A 19,870-nucleotide genomic window follows, 5' to 3' on the forward strand; every position below is an offset into this window, starting at 1 on the left:
ACATTAGTGCAATCAAGGGGTACAATGTGCTGGTTTCATATACAATCTGAAATATTCTTATCAAACTGTTCAATGTAGCCTTCATGGCATTTTCTTAGTTACTATATGTAGACATTTGTCTTCTGCATTTAGTAAGTTTCACCTGTACCCATTTTAAGATGTACCATGGGTGTGGCCCCCCCCATTACCCTCCCTCCACCCTAACCTCCCCACTGCCTTCCCCTCCCTTGGCCCTTTCCCCATAGTCTTGTGCTATAGTTGGGTTATAGCCTTCATGTGAAAGTTATAAATTAGCTTCATAGTAGGACTGAGTACATTGGATACTTTTTCTTCCATTCTTAAGATACTTTGCTAAGGAGAATATGTTCCAGCTCCATCCATGTAAACATAAAAGAGGTAAAGTCTTCATCTTTCTTTAAGGCTGCATAATATTCCATGGTATACATGTACCACAATTTGCTAGTCCATTTGTGGGTCGATGGGCACTTGGGCTTGTTCCATGACTTAGCAATTATGAATTGGGCTGCAATAAACATTTTTGGTACAGATGTCTTTGTTATGTTGTGATTTTTGGTCTTCTGGGTATAAACCTAGTAAAGGAATTATAGGATCAAATGGCAGGTCTATTTTTAGGTCTCTAAGTATTCTCCAAATATCGTTCCAGAAGGAAAGTATTAGTGTGCATTCCCACAAGCAGTGTAGATGTGTGCCCTTTTCTCCACATCCACAACAACATCTCATTGTTATGTGGGCTACTCTTACTGGGGTTAGATGATATCTCAAAGTAGTTTTGATTTGCATTTCTCTGATGATTAAGGATGATGAGCTTTTTTTCATGTGTTTGTAGATCATGTGTCTGTCTTCTTTAGAGAAGTTTCTCTTCAAGTCCCTTGCCCACCCTGAGATGGGATCACTTGTTCTTTTCTTGGTAATATGTTTGAGTTCTCTGTGGATTCTGGTTATTAAACCTTTATCAAGGTATAACCTGCAAGTATTTTCTCACATTCTGAGGGCTGTCTGCTTGCTTTACACACTATGTTCTTGGCTGTGCAGAAGCTTTTTAGTTTGATCAGGTCCAAGTAGTGTATTTTTGATACTGCTTCAATTGCCTGGGGAGGCCTCCTCATAAAATATTCACCCAGTCTGATTCCTTCAAGAGTTTCCCCTGCAATTTCTTCAAGTATTTTTATAGTTTCATGTCTTAAGTTTAAATCTTTGATCCAGTGAGAGTCTATCTTAGTTAATGGTGAAAGGTGTGGGTCCAGTTTCAATCTTCTACAGGTTGCCAGCCAGTTCACCCAGCACCATTTGTTAAATAGGGAATCTTTTCCCCACTGAATGTTTTTAATTGGCTTGTCAAAGATCAAATAACGGTAAGTAGCTGGATTCATCTCTTGGTTCTCTATTCTATTCCAGATATCTACTTCTCTGTTTTTGTGCGAGTACCATGCTGTTTTGATCACTACCAATTTATAGTACAGTCTCAGGTCTGGTAGTGTGATTCCCCTGCTTTGTTTTTATTTCTGAGTAATGATTTGGCTATTGGAGGTTTTTTCTGATTCCATATAAAATGAAGTATTATTTTTTCAACATCTTTAAAGTATGGCAATGGAGCTTTAATAGGAATTGCATTAAAATTATATATTGGTTTGGGTAGTATAGACATTTTAACAATGTTGATTCTTCCCAGCCATGAGCAAGGTATGTTTTTTCATTTCTTAATATCTTCAGCTATTTCTTTTCTTAAAGTTTCATAGTTCTCTTTGTAGAGATCTTTCACGTTCTTTATTAGGTACAGTCCCAAATATTTCATCTTCTTTGGCACTACTGTGAAAGGAATAGACTCCTTGACTGTTTTTTCGGCTTGGTTATTGTTTGTATATATAAAGGCTACAGATTTATGGGTGTTGATTTTGTAGCCTGAGACATTGCTGTATTCCTTGATCACTTCTAAAATTTTGTAGTAGAATCCCTAGTGTTTTCCAGATATATGATCATATCATCTGCGAAGAGTGAAAGTTTGATCTCTTCTGACCCTGTGTGGATAACCTTGATCGCCTTTTCTTCCATAATTGCAATGGCTAAAACTTCCATTACATGTTAAAGAGCAATGGAGACAATGGGCAACCTTGCCTGGTCCCTGAGATAAGTGGAAATTATTTCAAATTAACTCTATTCAATACGATATTGGGTGTGGGTTTGCTGCAGATGGCCTCTATTAGTTTAAGAAATGTCCCTTCTATACTGAACAGATGCTGGATATTGTTAAAAGCTTTTTCTGCATCAATTCAAAGAATCATATGGTCCTTATTTTTTAGTTTGTTTACATGCTGAATTACATTTATAGATTTATGTATATTGAACCAGCCTTGAGAGCCTGGGATAAGCCCCACTTGGTCGTGGTGTATAATTTTTTTGATGTGTTTTTGGATTTTGTTTGTTAGGATATTATTGAGTATTTTAGCATCAATATTCATTAGTGATATTTGTCTATAATTTTCTTTTCTTGTTGGGTCTTTCCCTGGTTTGGGCATCAAGGTGATGTTTGCTTCGTAGAATGTGTTGAGTAATATTCCTTCTTTTTCTATATTTTGGAAGAGGTTTAGTAATATAGGTACTAGTTCTTCTTTAAAGGTTTGGTAGAATTCTGATGTAAAGCCATCTGGTCCTGGGCTTTTCTTTTTATGGAGATTTTGTATAGTTGATGCTATTTCAGAACTTGATATAGGCCTGTTCAACATTTCCACTTTGTTCTGGCTAAGTCTTGGTAGGTGGCGTACTTCCAGGTATTAGTCTATTTCTTTCAGATTTTCATATTTCTGAGAGTAGAGTTTCTTGTAGTATTCGTTAAGGATTTTTTAATTTCTGAAGGTTCTGTTGTTATTTCATCATTACTATTTCTGATTGATGAAATTAGAGATTTTACTCTTTTTTTTCCTGGTTAGGTTGGCCAAAGGTTTATCTATTTTATTGATCTTTTCAAAAAACCAACTTTTGGATTTATTGATCTGTTGTATAATTCTTTTGTTTGCAAGTTTGTTTAATCCTGCTCTGATTTTGGTTATTTCTTTTCTTCTGCTGGGTTTGGGGTTGGAGTGTTCTTCCTTCGCCAGTTGCTTGAGATGTCCCATAAAGTTATTAACTTCCTCTCTTTCCGTTTTCTTGAGGAAGGCTTGCAGTGCTATAAATTTCCCTCTTAGGACTGCCTTTGCAGTATCCCAGAGGTTCTGATAATTCATGTCTTGATTGTTGTTTTGTTCCAAAAATTTGGTTATTGCCTTCTTAATCTCATCTATAACCCATCTATCCTTCAGCATAAGGTTGTTTAGCTTCCAAGTTTTGGTTGTGGCTATGCAGGTTCCTGTTGTTATTGAGTTCAACTTTTATTCCATGATGGTCTGGGAAGATGAAAGGAATAATTTCTATTCTTTTTAATTTGCTGAGGTTAGATTTGTGGTCTAGGATGTGGTCAATTTTGGAGTATGTTCTGTGGGCTGATGAGAAGAATGTGTATTCAGTTTTGTTGGGATGAAATGTTCTGTAGATTTCTGTTAAGTCCAGATGTTGAATGGTTAAGTTTAAATCTAAAATTTCTTTGCTTCGCTTCTTTTTGGAGGATCTATCCAGCACTGCTAAAGGCGTGTTAAAATCTCCAGCTACTGTGCAACTGGAGGAAATCAAGCTGCTCATGTCTGTTAGAGTTTCTCTTATAAATTGAGGTGCATTCTGGTTGGGTGCATAAATATTAATAATTGAGATCTCATCATATTGAGTTATTACCTTTAACAAATATGAAGTGTCTATCCTTATCCTTCCTTATTTCTGTTGGTTTAAAGCCTATTGCATCTGGAATAGGATAGCAATGCCTGCTTTTTTCTGCTTTCCATTTGCCTGGAGTATAGATGACCATCCCTTCACCTTAAGTCTATATTTGTCTTTTAATGTAAGATGCAATTCTTATATGCAGAAGATATCTGGCTTGAGTTTTTTTATCCAGTCAGCCAACCTGTGCCTCTTTAGAGGACAATTTAAGCCATTCACATTAATTGAGAATATTGGTAAGTCTTTTGAGAGTTCTTGCGACTGTGGAAGTTGGAATTTGATCAGAATTTTCTGGGTGGGTTTACTTTTGTGCTGGAGGATTACGCTGGTCTTTATGGAGGATAGGTCTGAAAATATCCTGGAGAACTGGTTTAGTTACGGCAAATTTGTTCAACGTGTGAATGTCATTGAAGTACTTAATTTCTCTGTCATAAATGAAACTCAGTTTAGCTGGGTACAGGATCTTGGGTTGAAAGTTATTTTGTTTTAGGAGATTAAAAGTCAATGACTATCCTCTTCTAGCTTGAAAGGTTTCAGCAGAGAGATCTGCAGTTATTCTAATATGCTTGCCCTTGTAGTGATGGTTTTCTTTCGTCCTGCTGTTTTCAGAATTTTCTCCTTCCTATTAACTTTAGTGAAGTTGATTATGATGTGTCTGGGGGCGGTCTTATTTGGGTTGAGTTATGCTGGAGTTCTGAAACTGTCTGCTATCTGAATTTTAGAATCTCTTGTCATGTCTGGAAAGTTCTCCTTCATAATCTCATGGAGAAGAGACTCTGTGCCTTGTGAAGTCACTTCATCACTTTCGGGGATCCCTATGAGACAAATATTGGTTTTCTTCTAATTGTCCCAGAGCTCTCTGAGACAGTGATCTGTTTTTGCTCTCCATTTCTCTTCCTCTTTGAGAGTTTGAGAGTGTTTGAAAGCTTTGTCTTCAATGTCAGAATTTTTTTTGTTTGCTTGCTCCATTCTGTTGCTGAGGGATTCTACTGTGTTTCTGAGATCTTCGAGGGCTGCAACTTCTTGTCTAAATGTGTCAATATCTTTGGTCATTTGGTTTTTGAATTTGTTGAATTCTTGAGATATCTTTTGGGTTGCTGCTTGGAATTCTAACTCAATTTTATTTGCTATCTGGATTCTGAATTTGATTTCTGACATCTCACCTATTTGTTTGTGCATGGGATCTTATGCTGTGTCTGCCCCATTGATCCTTGGGGGAGTTGATCTACTTTGATTATTCATATTGCCAGAGTTTTTCTATTGATTTTGCCTCATGATTGTATTTCATTGTTGCCCCTGGCTGTCCTCAGAGTTGGGGAGGTGTCTCTCCAAGATTAGACCCCAGCGGGATCACTCTATTGTTGCTGGATCTTTGTAGAAAGTGACCCTGTGTAGTTCCTCTGCAGCTGCCCCAGCTAGGAAGTTCTGCTTGTGGAAGCAACTCCGGAGTGTTACCCACCTGGATCCAGCAACAGGGTGGGAGGTGGTGTGTTCTGGGAGTCCCTGGCACCCAGTGAGTTTGGCACAGACAGCCCAAGGCTCCAGAATTTTCTGGCCAGGAGAAGGGCTCTGCACAGTGGCAGGGAGGGCTCCAGAGGGCACGTGGCTACCAGTGTCCCTGGCCAGACGAGTGGGCTGGCGTGGAGGCAGGGAGGATACAGGAGGGAGGGAGGACATGGGGTTGTGTGGTTCCCACAGTTCCCATTCAGGGCATGCAGAGGCCCGGTGCGTGCAGGTCTTATGGAGGTCCAGGTGGTGCCAATCCCAGGAGTTTGACGTTGCTATGAGCTGTGACGCCACAGCACTCTACCCAGGGCAACAGCCCGAGGCTCTAGTGTGCCAAAACTGGTCTCACTCTGCTTCTGAGGGTTAAGGCTGTAAGGCAGCTCAGTCCCCGCCTTTGGGCTGCTCAGTCACTAGGTTACTAGCTCCCGCCCCATCCTTGCTCTGCAACCCTGAGGGCAGAGCTTGCCAGGGTACTTCTCTCACAATGGTTCCCTGTGGCCCACAGCCGAATACTATTAGCTCCATCCAGCTCAGCAGCTCAGTCTGGGGCCCTAGACAATGCCCAAAATTTTCTGCCCTCCTGCTCAAGCTCTCCCCAAGGCAGTTTAACTGAGTGCCGATCCAAAAACACTGAAACAGTTCACAGGTAAGGCCTTTCCAGTTTGCAGTCTCACTGTTGCTTGTACTTACGGTTGCCGGCTGGATTAGGTCTTTCGAACACACGCAACCACTTGCCAGTTTTCCACTGTTTTTGTCCTCCTCTTGGGGTCCATAAGTCCCTTGCTGACTCCTTGTATCCTCAAAGGGATGATTATAGGCAGATCATGCCAGCCAGAGATGCCTGAAGTCTTATCTCTCCAGACTCAGTTGCAGGGAAGCCGTTACTCAGCTGCCATCTTGCTCCACCCCCAAGTCTCTATCATTTTTAATGGTTGAATAGTATTGCGTGGTATTCATATACCAAAGCTTGTTAATACATTCCTGGGTTTTTAGGCAATTAGGCTATTTCCACATTTTGGCAATTGTAAATTGAGCTGCAATGAACAGTCTAGTGCAAGTGTCCTTAAGATACAAGAATTATTTTCCTTCTGTGTAGATGCCCAGTAATGGGATTGTAGGATCAAATGAGAGGTCTAGCTTGAGTTCTTTGAAGGTTCTCCATACTTCCTTCCTAAAAGGTTGCATTAGTTTGCAGTCCCACCAGCAGTGTAAAAGTGTTCTCTTCTTTCCACATCCACGCCAGCATCTGCAGTTTTGAGATTTTGTGATGTGGACCATTCTCACTGGGGTTAGATGGTACCTCAGGGTGGTTTTGATTTACATTTCTCTAATAATTAGGGACAATGGGCATATTTTCATTAAGACCATGGATTTTTTAAAAACTCTTATCATGTTTCTGCAGGAAAGATATTGGTGACTTTCCAAAGAGAAGCAATACAGTATATCTGCTTTTGCCTTCTGTTATTTATCCTACCTGTAGATATTAAGAATGTAGCATTATGCGGAGGTGCCTGTGGCTCAGTGGGTAGGGCGCGGGCCCCTTATACTGAGGGTGGTGGGTTCAAGCCCATCCCAGCCAAACTGCAATAACAACAACAAAAAAATAGCTAGGTGTTGTGGTAGACGCCTGTAGTCCCAGCTACTCGGGAGGCTGAGGCAAGAGAATCGCCTAAGCCCAGGAGTTGGAGGTTGCTGTGAGCTGTGTGATGCCATGGCACTCTACTGAGGGTGATAAAGTAATACTCTTCCTCTACAAAAAAAAAAAAAAAAGAATGTAGTATTATGTAAAATGCTTGATTATATATATTTTTGTTGAATATTTTAATAAAATTCTTACCAAAAAAAAAAAAAACAGTACATTGCAAATAATTTCCTAAATGTGCTAGAGGATTTAATGCTTTTAAAATTATCTCTAGTGTGAGCTTGATGGCACAATCACAAGTAAATTAAAGAGAAAGGGTAATGAACAAATAGGATGAAATTAAGGTACTACTGTAACTAACTCAGTGCTTCATGAGTGCAATGACTTTGATGTTGGTTTGGTTTTGACAGAACTATTATAGTAATTCATATTTTAAAAGCACAGAAGGGCGGCGCCTGTGGCTCAGTGAGTAGGGCGCCAGCCCCATATGCCGAGGGTGGCGGGTTCAAACCCAGTCCCGGCCAAACTGCAACCAAAAAATAAGCCGGGCGTTGTGGCGGGCGCCTGTAGTCCCAGCTGCTCGGGAGGCTGAGGCAAGAGAATCGCGTAAGCCCAAGAGTTAAGAGGTTGCTGTGAGCCGTGTGATGCCACGGCACTCTACCCGAGGGCGGTACAGTGAGACTCTGTCTCTACAAAAAAAAAAAAAAAAAAAAAGCAAAAAAGCACAGAAAAGTTCTATGACAAAGAAAATAGCTACTCAGCAAAGGAAAAATATCTTTTATGGGTTATAATGTGTTTTTTTCATAAGCCTATCTGGTTAAAGTACATATAATGAAAATCTAGTTATTTGGGTCCTTCGAGAAGCAAAAAGAGTAAAACTTTTATTAGTCACATCTGATCTTGAAGATGTAATAGTTCCTCGGAAAGATTATTTGGTTCTTACAGTTGAATCTATTAATAGCTTTAAGAATTTAGAGGGGTACAGGTTATAAATTTGAAACTCTGTAGAAAATCTGCCCAAATTACTTGTTGAGGATGACCTGTATTTTGCAAAAAGCAATGCAAAAGCCACCTTACTTTTAAACTGTTTGTGACATATTTTTTTGCATTTTACTTTTTATTATATCAGATTCATAAATTGGAAAGAAGGTACTATTATTTCCCACACTAATTATTTACTCTCCACATAAACATATCCAATCAAGTAAAAACAACATTTTTGGAAGATAACATTCTCTGAGATGTCCACAATTGTTTTCTGCCTTTTCTCTAGAAACCATAGTGCCAATATGAAAGGAAGATTGCAGAATACATCAAGTAGAAGCATGCTTGAGTTTTCACTTTGTGAGAAAGAATAAGATTATAATAGTTTACACTGAAAGGAAAGTTGAGAAATGTGACTGGATTATAGACTTGGGTCAGATTGTATGTACAAGATTTTAAAATGAATCAAAACTACTCTGAGATATCACCTAACCCCAGTAAGAGTAGCCCACATAACAAAATTCCAAAACCAGAAATGTTGGCATGGATGTGGAGGAAAGGGCACACTTCTACACTGCTGGTGGTAATGCCCACTAATACGTTCCTTCTGGAAGGATGTTTGGAGAATACTTAGAGACCTAAAAATAGACCTGCCATTCCATCCTATAATTCCTTTACTAGGTTTATACCCAAAAGACCAAAAGTCACAGTATAACAAAGACATCTGTACCAGAATGTTTACTGCAGCCCAATTCATAATTTCTAAGTCATGGAAGAAGCCCAAGTGCCCATCGACCCACGAATGGACTAGTAAATTGTGGTACATGTATACCATGGAATACTATGCAGCCTTAAAGAAAGATGGAGACTTTACCTCTTTCATGTTTACATGGATGGAGCTGGAACATATTCTTCTTAGCAAAGTATCTCAGGAATGGAAGAAAAAGTATCCTATGTACTCAGCTCTGCTATGAAGCTAAATTATAGCTTTCACATGAAGACTATAACCCAACTACAGCACAAGACTATGGGGAAAGGGCCAAGGAAGGGGAAGGGAGGGGGGAGGTTTTGGTGGAGAGAGGGTAATTGGTGGGGCCACATCTATGGTGCATCTTAGAATGGGTACAGGCGATTGCACTAATGTACACAGCTATGATTTAACAATAAAAAAATAAATAAATAAAAGATTTTAAAATGACAGTGCTTCTTTCTCTTTGCCACAGATGTGTCATCTGGAACACTGGCAATAGCCTTGTTCATATTTGATTTCCTGTTGTATCCCACAAGGGTGCATGCAAATGTAGGAAAATCTGTCACACTCAGGAATCATGCTATCCTTTCACAGTAGTGCAGTCATTTAGTAGGTTGGTAAATCCTAAATTTATGATCCCTGGCTTCTGTGATTAAGGTAAAGTTGCATTCAGCTGGTTTGACCTGCCCTTGAGGCAGCAAGAACAAAAAAAGGCTAGATTCCGCTGTGGTGTGCTTAGGGGTTGAGACAAGTGGCAGGGAACTTGGCTGTGAGTCAGCACAGGATTAAGGAAATAATAAGCATAAGTTCAACATTGTCTCACAAGCTAGAAATCATTGTTACAGTGACTCCATCCTCCAGATACATCAGAATGAAATGTTTGTTTGTTTGTTTGTTTTTTGACACACAGCATCACTATTTTACCCTAGGTAGAGTGCTATGGCCTCATAGATCACAGTACAGAATGGAAGTTTGTGGATGATACAGCATTTTATCCAAGTAATTCAGGGGAATTTCTGACCTATGTAATGCATTTTAACTAGTGAATGTATAGATGATAAAGCATAAATTACCATAGAAGAGTTATATATGGATTTGCTATTGTATGATAATGATAAAATCAAAGTATCCATTGGAGCAAACTGGGTTTTTGTTTTTAAATTCTTTCCCCCCAGAAATAAGAGCTGTTGGTAGTGAACAATAAAAAGCAAGCTAGACAAATAGTCATCATAAACTTGGCTTAGTTTATGTAAGATGTTTGAGATGAGTGCATGTTAGTAGGCTGTTTCTACCTGCTTTTTGTTTTTTATAACTTTACTATGCTGGCACATTGATCTCAGACTTCCAACCTCCAGAACTCTGAGAAACAAGTTTCTGTTGTTCATAAGCCAACCAGTCTATGGTACTTTGCTATAGATTCCAAAATTGACTGAGACACAATAGGACCAGCAGGAAAGATATCTTCATTGGACACAAGCTCTGCCAGAGCACACAGCCATTCCTGTGTTCTCCAGCCATTTCTATCATGATTAGGCAGGAATCACATAGGTTTCAAGTTCTGTCTTGGATGAACCCCAGGGAGCTCAGAAGAGGAACATTACTGTCTAATACATTACAAGAGTATGCATAGAGTACCTGGGAAACAGGATGAGGAAGCCCCCAAGTCAAAGGTGTCCCCATCATCCTCTTTGTGTGACGTGAGTGTGTTTCACTTGGTTTACTAAAGTTCTGGACATGTGCAATAAATGTTTAATTTCAGAACAGTTGGAAAGTCTCTGTTTTTGTGTGTGTGTGTGTGTGTGTGTGTGTTTTTTAGTCTGAATCTCACTATGTTGCCCTTGGTAGAGTGCTCTGACGTCACAGCTCACAGCAACCTCCAACTCTTAGGCTTAGGTGATTCTCTTGCCTCAGCCTCCTGAGTAGCTAGGACTACAGGCACCCACCACAATGCTGTTCTATTTGTTGTTGTTGTTGTAGTAGTTTTTGTTTTTGTTTGGCAGGCCTGGAGTGGGTTTGAAACGGGTTCAAACCTGCCAGCCCTGGTGTACGTGGCTGGTGCACAAGCCGCTGAACTACTACAGGCAATGAGTCGAGTCTCTGTTTTTAAGAAATAGTTTTCTTCATATTGCAAGGGTACAAGTCAAATCCATCAAGTGCAGAACATAAATGTCTTAACACAATAATCAAGTAAATGAGGTGAAAGCTATGTTGGTAGGTTTGATGTAAGCATGTCAGATTGTATAAAAAAAAACACATTGTACCCTACATATGTGTAAATTTATTCATGATCTATGTGTATATGACTTAATTAAAAAATAAAATAAAATAAATATCAAAGTATCTCCAAGTTAAAAAAAAGAAAGAAATAGTTTTCTTCCTTTTTTTCCTCAATGGAAAACAATATATGCTGTTAATGCATATTTGGAATTTGTTCTGATTTTCCTTGAAGCCCAAGATTTGGTCAATTTTGTTAAGTATTCCATTTCCACCTTTCAAATAAGTTTAACTAACTATTTTATAAGGATGGAGAAACCTGCATATGATATAATTACCAGCCAAAATGAGACAAACAAGGGACAATCTGCAAATGTCAAACCTTTTCATGAGCACATAGAAGCATGATAAGAACTTCTAAGGGGAGTTGAAAAGTACAGATGGTGTCAGCATTGCCAGAGTAGCAGGTGCTGAAGAGAAAGAAGAGGGACAGTGCAGGAGACTCAAGAGAGCTTCCATGAGAAGTGCAGGTGGGAATGTCCCAGAGTGCTGATCAAGAAGAAAAAAAAATTCTTATTGGTTTAAAAACATATTTTTGTTCAATGCATAAGAATTCTGGTGGGTTGTTGCACCTCTAGAGGTCTCCCTGGTTTGTTACAGCCTGGATTTGGGACAGACGAGCCCCTTAGCAGATTATTGCTATTTTGCTCTGTGATATTAGAAAGATCTCTTAAATGCTTTTGAAAAAAAAATAAAAGAGCTATGCTGTACAAGAAGATGGAGAAAATCTATCATGAAATCACAAGCAACTATCACATCATGCCTCCAGATTACTTAACATATTCAGAAGAAAATACGAAAAATCAAAAGTCCTTTTCTAAGCTGTGGGGTTTTTTTAGAGAAGGAAGTATGAAGTAGTTTAAAAACACATTTCACTAAATCCATTAATTTGAATCACATTCATTGACGATGCTTCAAAATGCTTGTGGTTGCTACTATGACATACAAATGTATTTTTTCTTCCAGCCTTATTTTTTACTTATCAGTCTCATGCACATTGTATTCTGGGAGAACTCACTTTAAGATGTGAAATCAGTAAGGACTTTTTTGGTTTAGTTTGCATTTGTAAATTCTGATAGCAAATGATTGCTCCCAGGAAGTGACTTTTAAAGCACACTGTAATAGGGCAGTGCAGTGAACTCTGGGAAGGCCTGGCTGGTGGGGATTCATGAGAGAAAAATGATGGTTTGCTGTTGAAGAGAAGGGGGAAAGGATACATCAGATAATACCTTGGTGGGTTAATGAAGAAAGTAAATACTAAGTGACCTATCATCATCTCACGTTGTATACACTGACAAAATGAACTTAGGGAAATGGCTTTCAGCTGTAATGTGAAATTCTAGGAATGAAAGTGGGGAACCATGTCTTATTATAAGAAATAGATCCCTGTCAATTTTTTCAGGCTGACCCATATTGAGGAAATCATATGAATACTGTAATCTAGGACACAATCACAAAACAGTAATGCCTACATTGAACATTTTGAGAAACAATCCCTATATTAAGGTGCATAGAAGCTCACATTCCTTTCTTAAGGCATTTGGGTTTAGCAGATCCTTCCTTTATCTAGGCTATGACATTTCATCTTAGAAAATGTGAAACTTCATTACCTGCGAGTGTGCATCACTGGTATGGGGTGAGCATCCAGTGAGAGGAGTCCAAGCTCCACTTTCAGCTGGCTTAGGCAGTGAAGGACCTGCAGCCTATAAGTTACAGCCATTGGCCAAAAATGTGTGGCGGTACTCAGGATGAGCCAATAAGAGAATTCCTGTGTACCCTGCCTTGATGATTGAAATTGGTGTGTCTCCTTGTCTGATGTTGTTTTTTTGTTTTGTTTTGTTGCTGTTTTTTGGCTGGGGCTGGGTTTGAAACCACCACCTCCGGCATATGGGGCCATCGCCCTACTCCTTTGAGCCATAGGCACTGCCCTGTTGTTTTTTTTTTTTTTTTTTGATATGTGTTTATTGCTTGAGACATGGTATCACAATAGCACCTGGACTGGAGTGCAGTGGTCGGACCATAGCTCACTGAAGTCTCAATCTGCTGGACCCAAGTGACCCTTTTTGCTCAGCCTCCTAATTAGCTAGCAATATAGGCCTCAGCTCTAACATTGTGCTAATTTGTTGATTTTTAGTTTTTGTTGATAGCGGGTATTTCTGTATTGCCCAGACTTCTATTTAGTATTTTTTTATTGTATAAATTGAAGTTTTACAACAGGACATTTTGATATACATGTACATAGTAGAAAATTACTACCAGGTGAACAATGTAACATATCCATCATCTTCCATACGTGTGCCTCATTACCTGTGTATATATGTAATGAAAGCCCCTAAAAAATCTATCTTCCAACTTATATTTAATATACAACACAGCACCTTTATGCTCCTCCTACTGTACCTTCTATGTTTAGTCTTATTATACAAAATAACTGCAGGTTTATACTTTTTAACCTATATCATTTAATTTCCTCCCTCTTCCCGATACCCGGTAATCACCATTCTATGCTGTTTCTATGTATTTGACTTTTTCAAGTCACTTTTTCTTGCTTTACACATAAGCAAGATCATGCAAAAGTTTTCTTTCTGTGAAAGGTTCATTTCACTTAGCATCATTTAGGTTCATCCATGTTGTGATAAGTACCAATATCTTCTCTTTGAAAGCTGAATAGTATAATAGGGTGTGTTTATGTCTATGTCTACAGGTATACATAAGTATACACATCAGAATTACTTCATAAGTTTATCTGTTTATGCATGCTGAGGTTCTCGTTTGAATAATGTACCAATCAACATGGGAGTGCAGATACCACTTTGTTGTACTTATTTCATTTCCTCCAAAATATACCCTGAAGTGGGATTACAGGGTCAGATCACACTTCCGTATTTTTAATTTTTTGAGAAACCTCCATCCTCTTCTCCATAATGTCTATTGTAATTTACATTTCCATAAACAGTGAACAAGGGTTCCTTTTTTTATAAACCCTCACTAACAGCTGTTGTTGCTAAACTTTTAATTAATAGCCATCTTAGCATGTATGAGGTGAGATCCTATCTGGGTTTGATGTAGGTTTCCTGATGATTAGAGATGTCAATCCATGCCTCAGTCAAGTTTTACTGATACAACAAAACACCACAGCATGGGTAATGTATAAACAATTGAAAATTATTTCTCACAGTTATGGAAGCTGGGAAGTCCAACATCAAGGTGCTGATAGGTTCTGCATCTGGTGAGGGCTCCTCTCTTCCTCCAAGGTGTTGCTTTTTTCCTGAATCCTCCATAGGCGGAATGATGTGGCTGCATGTGGGTAAACAGACAGAAGGGCACAAAGACATGGATGTTGTGTGATGTATCTTTGTTAAGGGTCTTTATCTCATTAACAAAGGAGGTACCCAGATGACTTATCACCTGTTGATAGAGTGAATCTTTCAAAACCAAAGCACAGTCTCCCTGACTGGAAAAAAAAAAAATATCCTGACAAATAGAGTCACAGAAGACTATGAGAAAAACTATTCAAAGGCATAAATGCCTGAAAACAAAAAATATCAGAAAAGCCCACAAAACCCACAAACTTCCACAAAGTTTATCCCAAGGTCACACAAAATACACTTCTGTGAAGATATCTGTCCATCCACTGCCGAGCCCACCTTGGACTGGTGTCACCATTGTTATTGATTCTTTTAGCCAAAGGTAATTATCACAAACAAACATCTTAAGTCCTCCTCATTTTTCCTTTAAAACACTTGATTTTTCATTAACTCCCTGAACAAACACATAGTCCCTGGGTACATGTAGTTGCATTAGAGTGCCTCATTCCCAAATACATATGATTATTTCAGAGCCTCTCTATTTGTTATTTAGGTAATTGCCAATATCACTGCAATGGGAATTAAGCTTCAACATGAATTTCTCAAGGTATAAATATTCAAAACATAGCAACAAACCTTTCATATTCCTTTTTGACATTTGGAAGTCTTTGGAAAAATATCACTTTATGCCTGTATTCATCATGATATTTCCTTTCTGGCTATTCCATATTGTGGGTTAGTTGTGTTTGGGAGATATTAACACTTTATCAGATATAAAACTGATATATTGGCATTTATGTTGGGTTTTTACTCCCCCCAAAAGTTGTATTTTTGTTTGGTTCCCTTTGCTGTGCAGAACATTTTCCTTTCTGTTTTTATTGTTTGGGATTCATTGAGGGTACAAAGACTTAAGTTACACTGATAGTATTTGTTAGGTAAAGTCCTTCTTGTAATTGTGTCCCACCTCCAAGAAGTGTGCAATGTATGGTGACCCTGATCAACTTCCCTCCTACCCTCTCCCTGATACCTCTGCACCCCACCTTGTAGTAGATCATCTACTGCCTTCATATTGGAATTGAGTATATTAGATTCTGTCTTCTCCATTCTTGTGATGCTTTACTAAGAAGAATGTGTTCCAAATTGATCTAGGATAATATATGTGATGTGAAGTCTTCAACTTTTTAAATTGATGAATAGTATTCTATTGTGTACATACACCACAACTTGTTTATCCATTCACAGGTTGGTGGGCATTTAGGTTTTTTCCCACAGTTTGGTGATTGTAAATTGAGCTGCAATAAACAGTCCAGTGCAAATGTCCTTATGATGAAATGATTTTTTTTCTTCTGGGTAGATGCTTAGTAATGAGATTGCAGGATCAAATAGGAGGTCTAATTTGAGTTCTTTGAGTATTTTCTATACTTCCTTCCAAAAAGATTGTATTACTTTGCAATCCCACAGGCAGTGTAAAAGTGTTCCCTTCTCTCCACATCCACATCAGCATCTACTCCTTTGAGACTCTGTCATGTGGGCTATTCTCACTGGGGTTAGGTAATATCTCAGGGTGGATTTGATTTGCACTTCTCAGTGATAAGTGACAGTAAGCATTTTTTGAAATGTTTGTTAGTCATTCATCTGTGCTCATCAGAGAAGGCTCTGTTCACATCTGTTGCCCAGAGGATAATGGGATTGTTTATTCTTTTTGTGTTGATTAATTTGAGTTCTCTGTAGATTCTAGTTATCAATACTTTTTCAGATTGATAGCTTGCAAATACCTTTTCCCATTCTTTTTTTTTAATCAAATTTTTTTATTTTTTAAGTCAAATATACATAGATCATGAATACATTTACGCATATGTGGAGTACAATGTGTTTTTTTTATACAATCTGACATGGGTAGATCAAACCAATCAACATAGCTTTCACCTCATTTACTTGATTATTGTGCTAAGGCATTTATGTTCTACACTTGACAGATTTGATTTGTACCCTTTTCATACGCTCCATACGTGTGGTCCCACCTTTTACCCCCCACCATTAAACCTCTCCACTCCCCTCCCTTCCCATTACATTTCTGTCTTTCATCTTGGGCTATGGTTGTGTTCTATCTTTCATAAGAAATTGTGAGTAAATATAGGTAGGTTTCATAGAAGTACTGAGTACATTGGATACTTTGTACTCCATTCTTGAGATACTTTACTCAGGAGAATATATTCCAGATCCCTCCATGCAAACATAAAAGAGGTAAAGGCTCCATCTTTTTTAAGGGTGCATAGTATTCCATGGTATACATATATCACAATTTATTAATCCATTCATGGATCAGTGGGCACTTGGGCTTCTTCCATGACTTGGCTATTATAAATTAAGCAGGCCTCCATAGTCATCTTTTCCCATTCTGAAGGTTATCTTTTTGCTTTACTATTTGTGTCCTTAGCTGAAAGACAGAAGCTTTTCAGCTTAATTAAGTCCTGTTTGATAACTTTGTTTTTGCGATGGCCACTGAAGTAGTCTTCATAAAATCTTTCTCCTATCCAACATCATCAAGAGTTTACTCCACATTTTCTTCTAAGATTTTTATCATTTTGTCTCTTATCCATCTTGAGTCAATTCTTGTTTGTTTGTTTTTTTGGCCGGGGCTGGGTTTGAACCCGCCACCTCCAGCATGTGGGACTGGCGCCCTACTCCTTGAGCCACAGGCACCACCCTTGAGTCAATTTTTGTTAAGGGTGAAATTGTAGGTTGGGTTTCAGTCTTTTACATGTGGTTATCTAGTTCTCCCAGCACCATTTGTTGAATAGAGATTATTTTCTCCACTGTCCCCCATTACCACTATTATTCAACATAGTTCTGGAAGTTCTAGCCAATACCAACATGGAAAGAGAAGGAAATAAAGGGCATCCAAATGGGGGTAGAGGAGGTCACATTCTTCTTCTTTGCTCATGATATGATCTTATATTTAGAAAACCCGAGAGATTAAGCCATGAAACTCCTGGAAGTCATCAGAAAATACAGTAATGTTTCAGGGTATAAAATAAATACCCTCAAATCAGTGGCCTCTGTATACACCAACAACAGCCAAGCTGAGAGGAAAATCAAGGACCCATTTTCCTTCACAGTAGTTTCAAAGAAAATGCAGTACTTAGGACTATACCTAACAAAAGAGATAAAATATCTTTTCAAAGACAGTTATGTAACTTAAGAAACTGTAGAAGACCCTAACAAAGGGAAGAACATACCAAGATCTTGGTTGGGAAGGATCAACATTGTCAAAACGTCTATTGTTTATTCTACACAAAACAATCTATAGATTCAATGCAATTACTATTAAAATACCAATGTCATACATTCAAGACTTGGAAAACTATAATTCCATGGTTTGTATGGAACAACAACAACAACAAAACATATAGCTAAGGCAATTCTAAGCAATAAAATCAAAGCCATTGACTTAAGCCTACCAGATTTTAGGCTGTACTACAAGGCCACAGTGATCAAAATAGCATGGTACAGGCACAAAAATAGAGACATAGAAATCAAGAACTGAATAGAAAACCATGAGATAAAAACTAACAGCTTTTAGCCACCTAATTTTTGATAAACCAACAAGAACATGCACTGGGGAAAGAATTCCTATTCAATAGATGGTGCTGGGAAAACTGGATATCCACATGTGAAAGACTAAACCTGGACCTGCACCATTCTCCACCCACAAAAATTGATTCAAGGTGGATAAAGGATCTAAAATTAAGGGATGATACAATCAAATTCCTTAAAAAAGCAAGGGGAAAACACTTAATGATATCAGCTTGGGGAAGACTTTTTAAAGAAGAATTTTGTGACAATTGCAACAGCCACAAAAATAAACAAATGGGACTTAAACTGAAAAGCTTCTGTATAGCTAAGGAGACAGCAACCAAATCAAATAGACAACCTACATAATGCGAAAGAGTATTTGTATATTATGAATTAGACAAAAGCTTGATAACTAGGATCTACAGAGAACTGAAATTAATCAACATAAAAAGAGCAAACAATCTCCTATATCACTGGGCAAGATAAATGTATAAAACCTTCTCTAAAGATGATAAGTGAATGGCCACCAAACATATGAAAAAATGATCATTGTCCCAAATTATCAGAGAAATGCAAATCAAATCCACCCTGAGATATCACCTAATCCCAGTGAGAATGTCCCACATCACAAAATCTCAAAACTGCAGATGCTGGCATGGATGTGGAGAGAAGGTAACACTTCTACATTTGTGTTGGGATTGCAAAGTAATACAAGCTTTTTGGAAGGAAGTATGGAAAATCCTCAAAGAACTCATACTAGACCTTCTATTTGATTTCACTATCCTATTACTTGGCATCTACCCAGAAGAAAAAAATATTTTCTTATCATAAGGACATTTGCACTAGACTGTTTATCACAGCTCAATTTACAATTGCCAAAATGTGGAAATGGCCTAATTTCCCATCAACCCAGGAATAGATGAGCAAGATGTGGTATATGTACACCATGGAACACTATTCAGCCATTAAAAAAGACGGAGCCTTTACATCTTTTATATTAAACTGGATGGAAGTGGAACACATTATTCTTTATAGAGCATCACAAGAATGGAGAAGGAAGAATCCAATGTACTCACTTCTGAGATGAGGATAATTGATGTCCTAGTACATGGTGGGGTGTGGGGGAAGGGGTTGCTGGGAAAGTGAAGGAAGGGGGTGGGGTGTCACAGGGTGTGACACACCTCTTGGGGGTGGGTCACAATTATAATAGGGACATTAACTAATAAATGTGATTAGTGTAACATGGTTCTTTGTATATTAAATGAATACCCAACAATAAAAAAAAAAGATTTTAGATGCACTTACCACACACATGCACAAACACCCGTATGCTCATACAAACGTAACTTTGGCAAGTGATGGATATGTTCCATTGCTTACCTGTAGTAATTATTCCATAATGTACTTGTACAACAAAACATCATGCTGTATACCTTAATTGTGTATGATAAAAGAACAAAATGTAGGACAAACCTGACAACAGACAAACACACCAGTTTCTTATTCAATCTGCAAGGCAGGCTACCCAGGAAAGCTCTGAGTGGGTCATCTGTGTGTCCATACACTGTGGGCCAATGGCTGTTGCTTGAGAGATGCAAGCCCTTCACTGCTGGGGTCTCACACCTGGGGCAGGGTCTGCTAAGACCTGTGGAACTGGAGGCAACTGACCGAAGAAATGTAATTTAGGCATGATGATAAAGAAAGAGACATGACACAAAGAATATAATTTTCAAAGGTGGGAACTCAGGGTACCACTGCATTTGTGGGGGTCTGGTGATGGCCCCCAGTGTCTGTCCCATTCAGGTAATATTGGAATTTCTTTTCCCAGATCATATGCTGTGGGAGAGAACAAAGACACCAGCAGTTTCTCTGAGTGAGCATATTAGCTCCTATTGTTATTGTTATTAACTTTAAGAATTTGAGTAATTTTAAGGAACCTGAAACTTGAGCCTTTTGTTTGGGGCCACCTCCTGTCTGGAGTCACACACACAGATTCTTAGGGACGTG

This window comes from Nycticebus coucang, chromosome X (genome assembly GCF_027406575.1).
Source record: "Nycticebus coucang isolate mNycCou1 chromosome X, mNycCou1.pri, whole genome shotgun sequence".
NCBI classification, from domain to species: domain Eukaryota; kingdom Metazoa; phylum Chordata; class Mammalia; order Primates; family Lorisidae; genus Nycticebus; species Nycticebus coucang.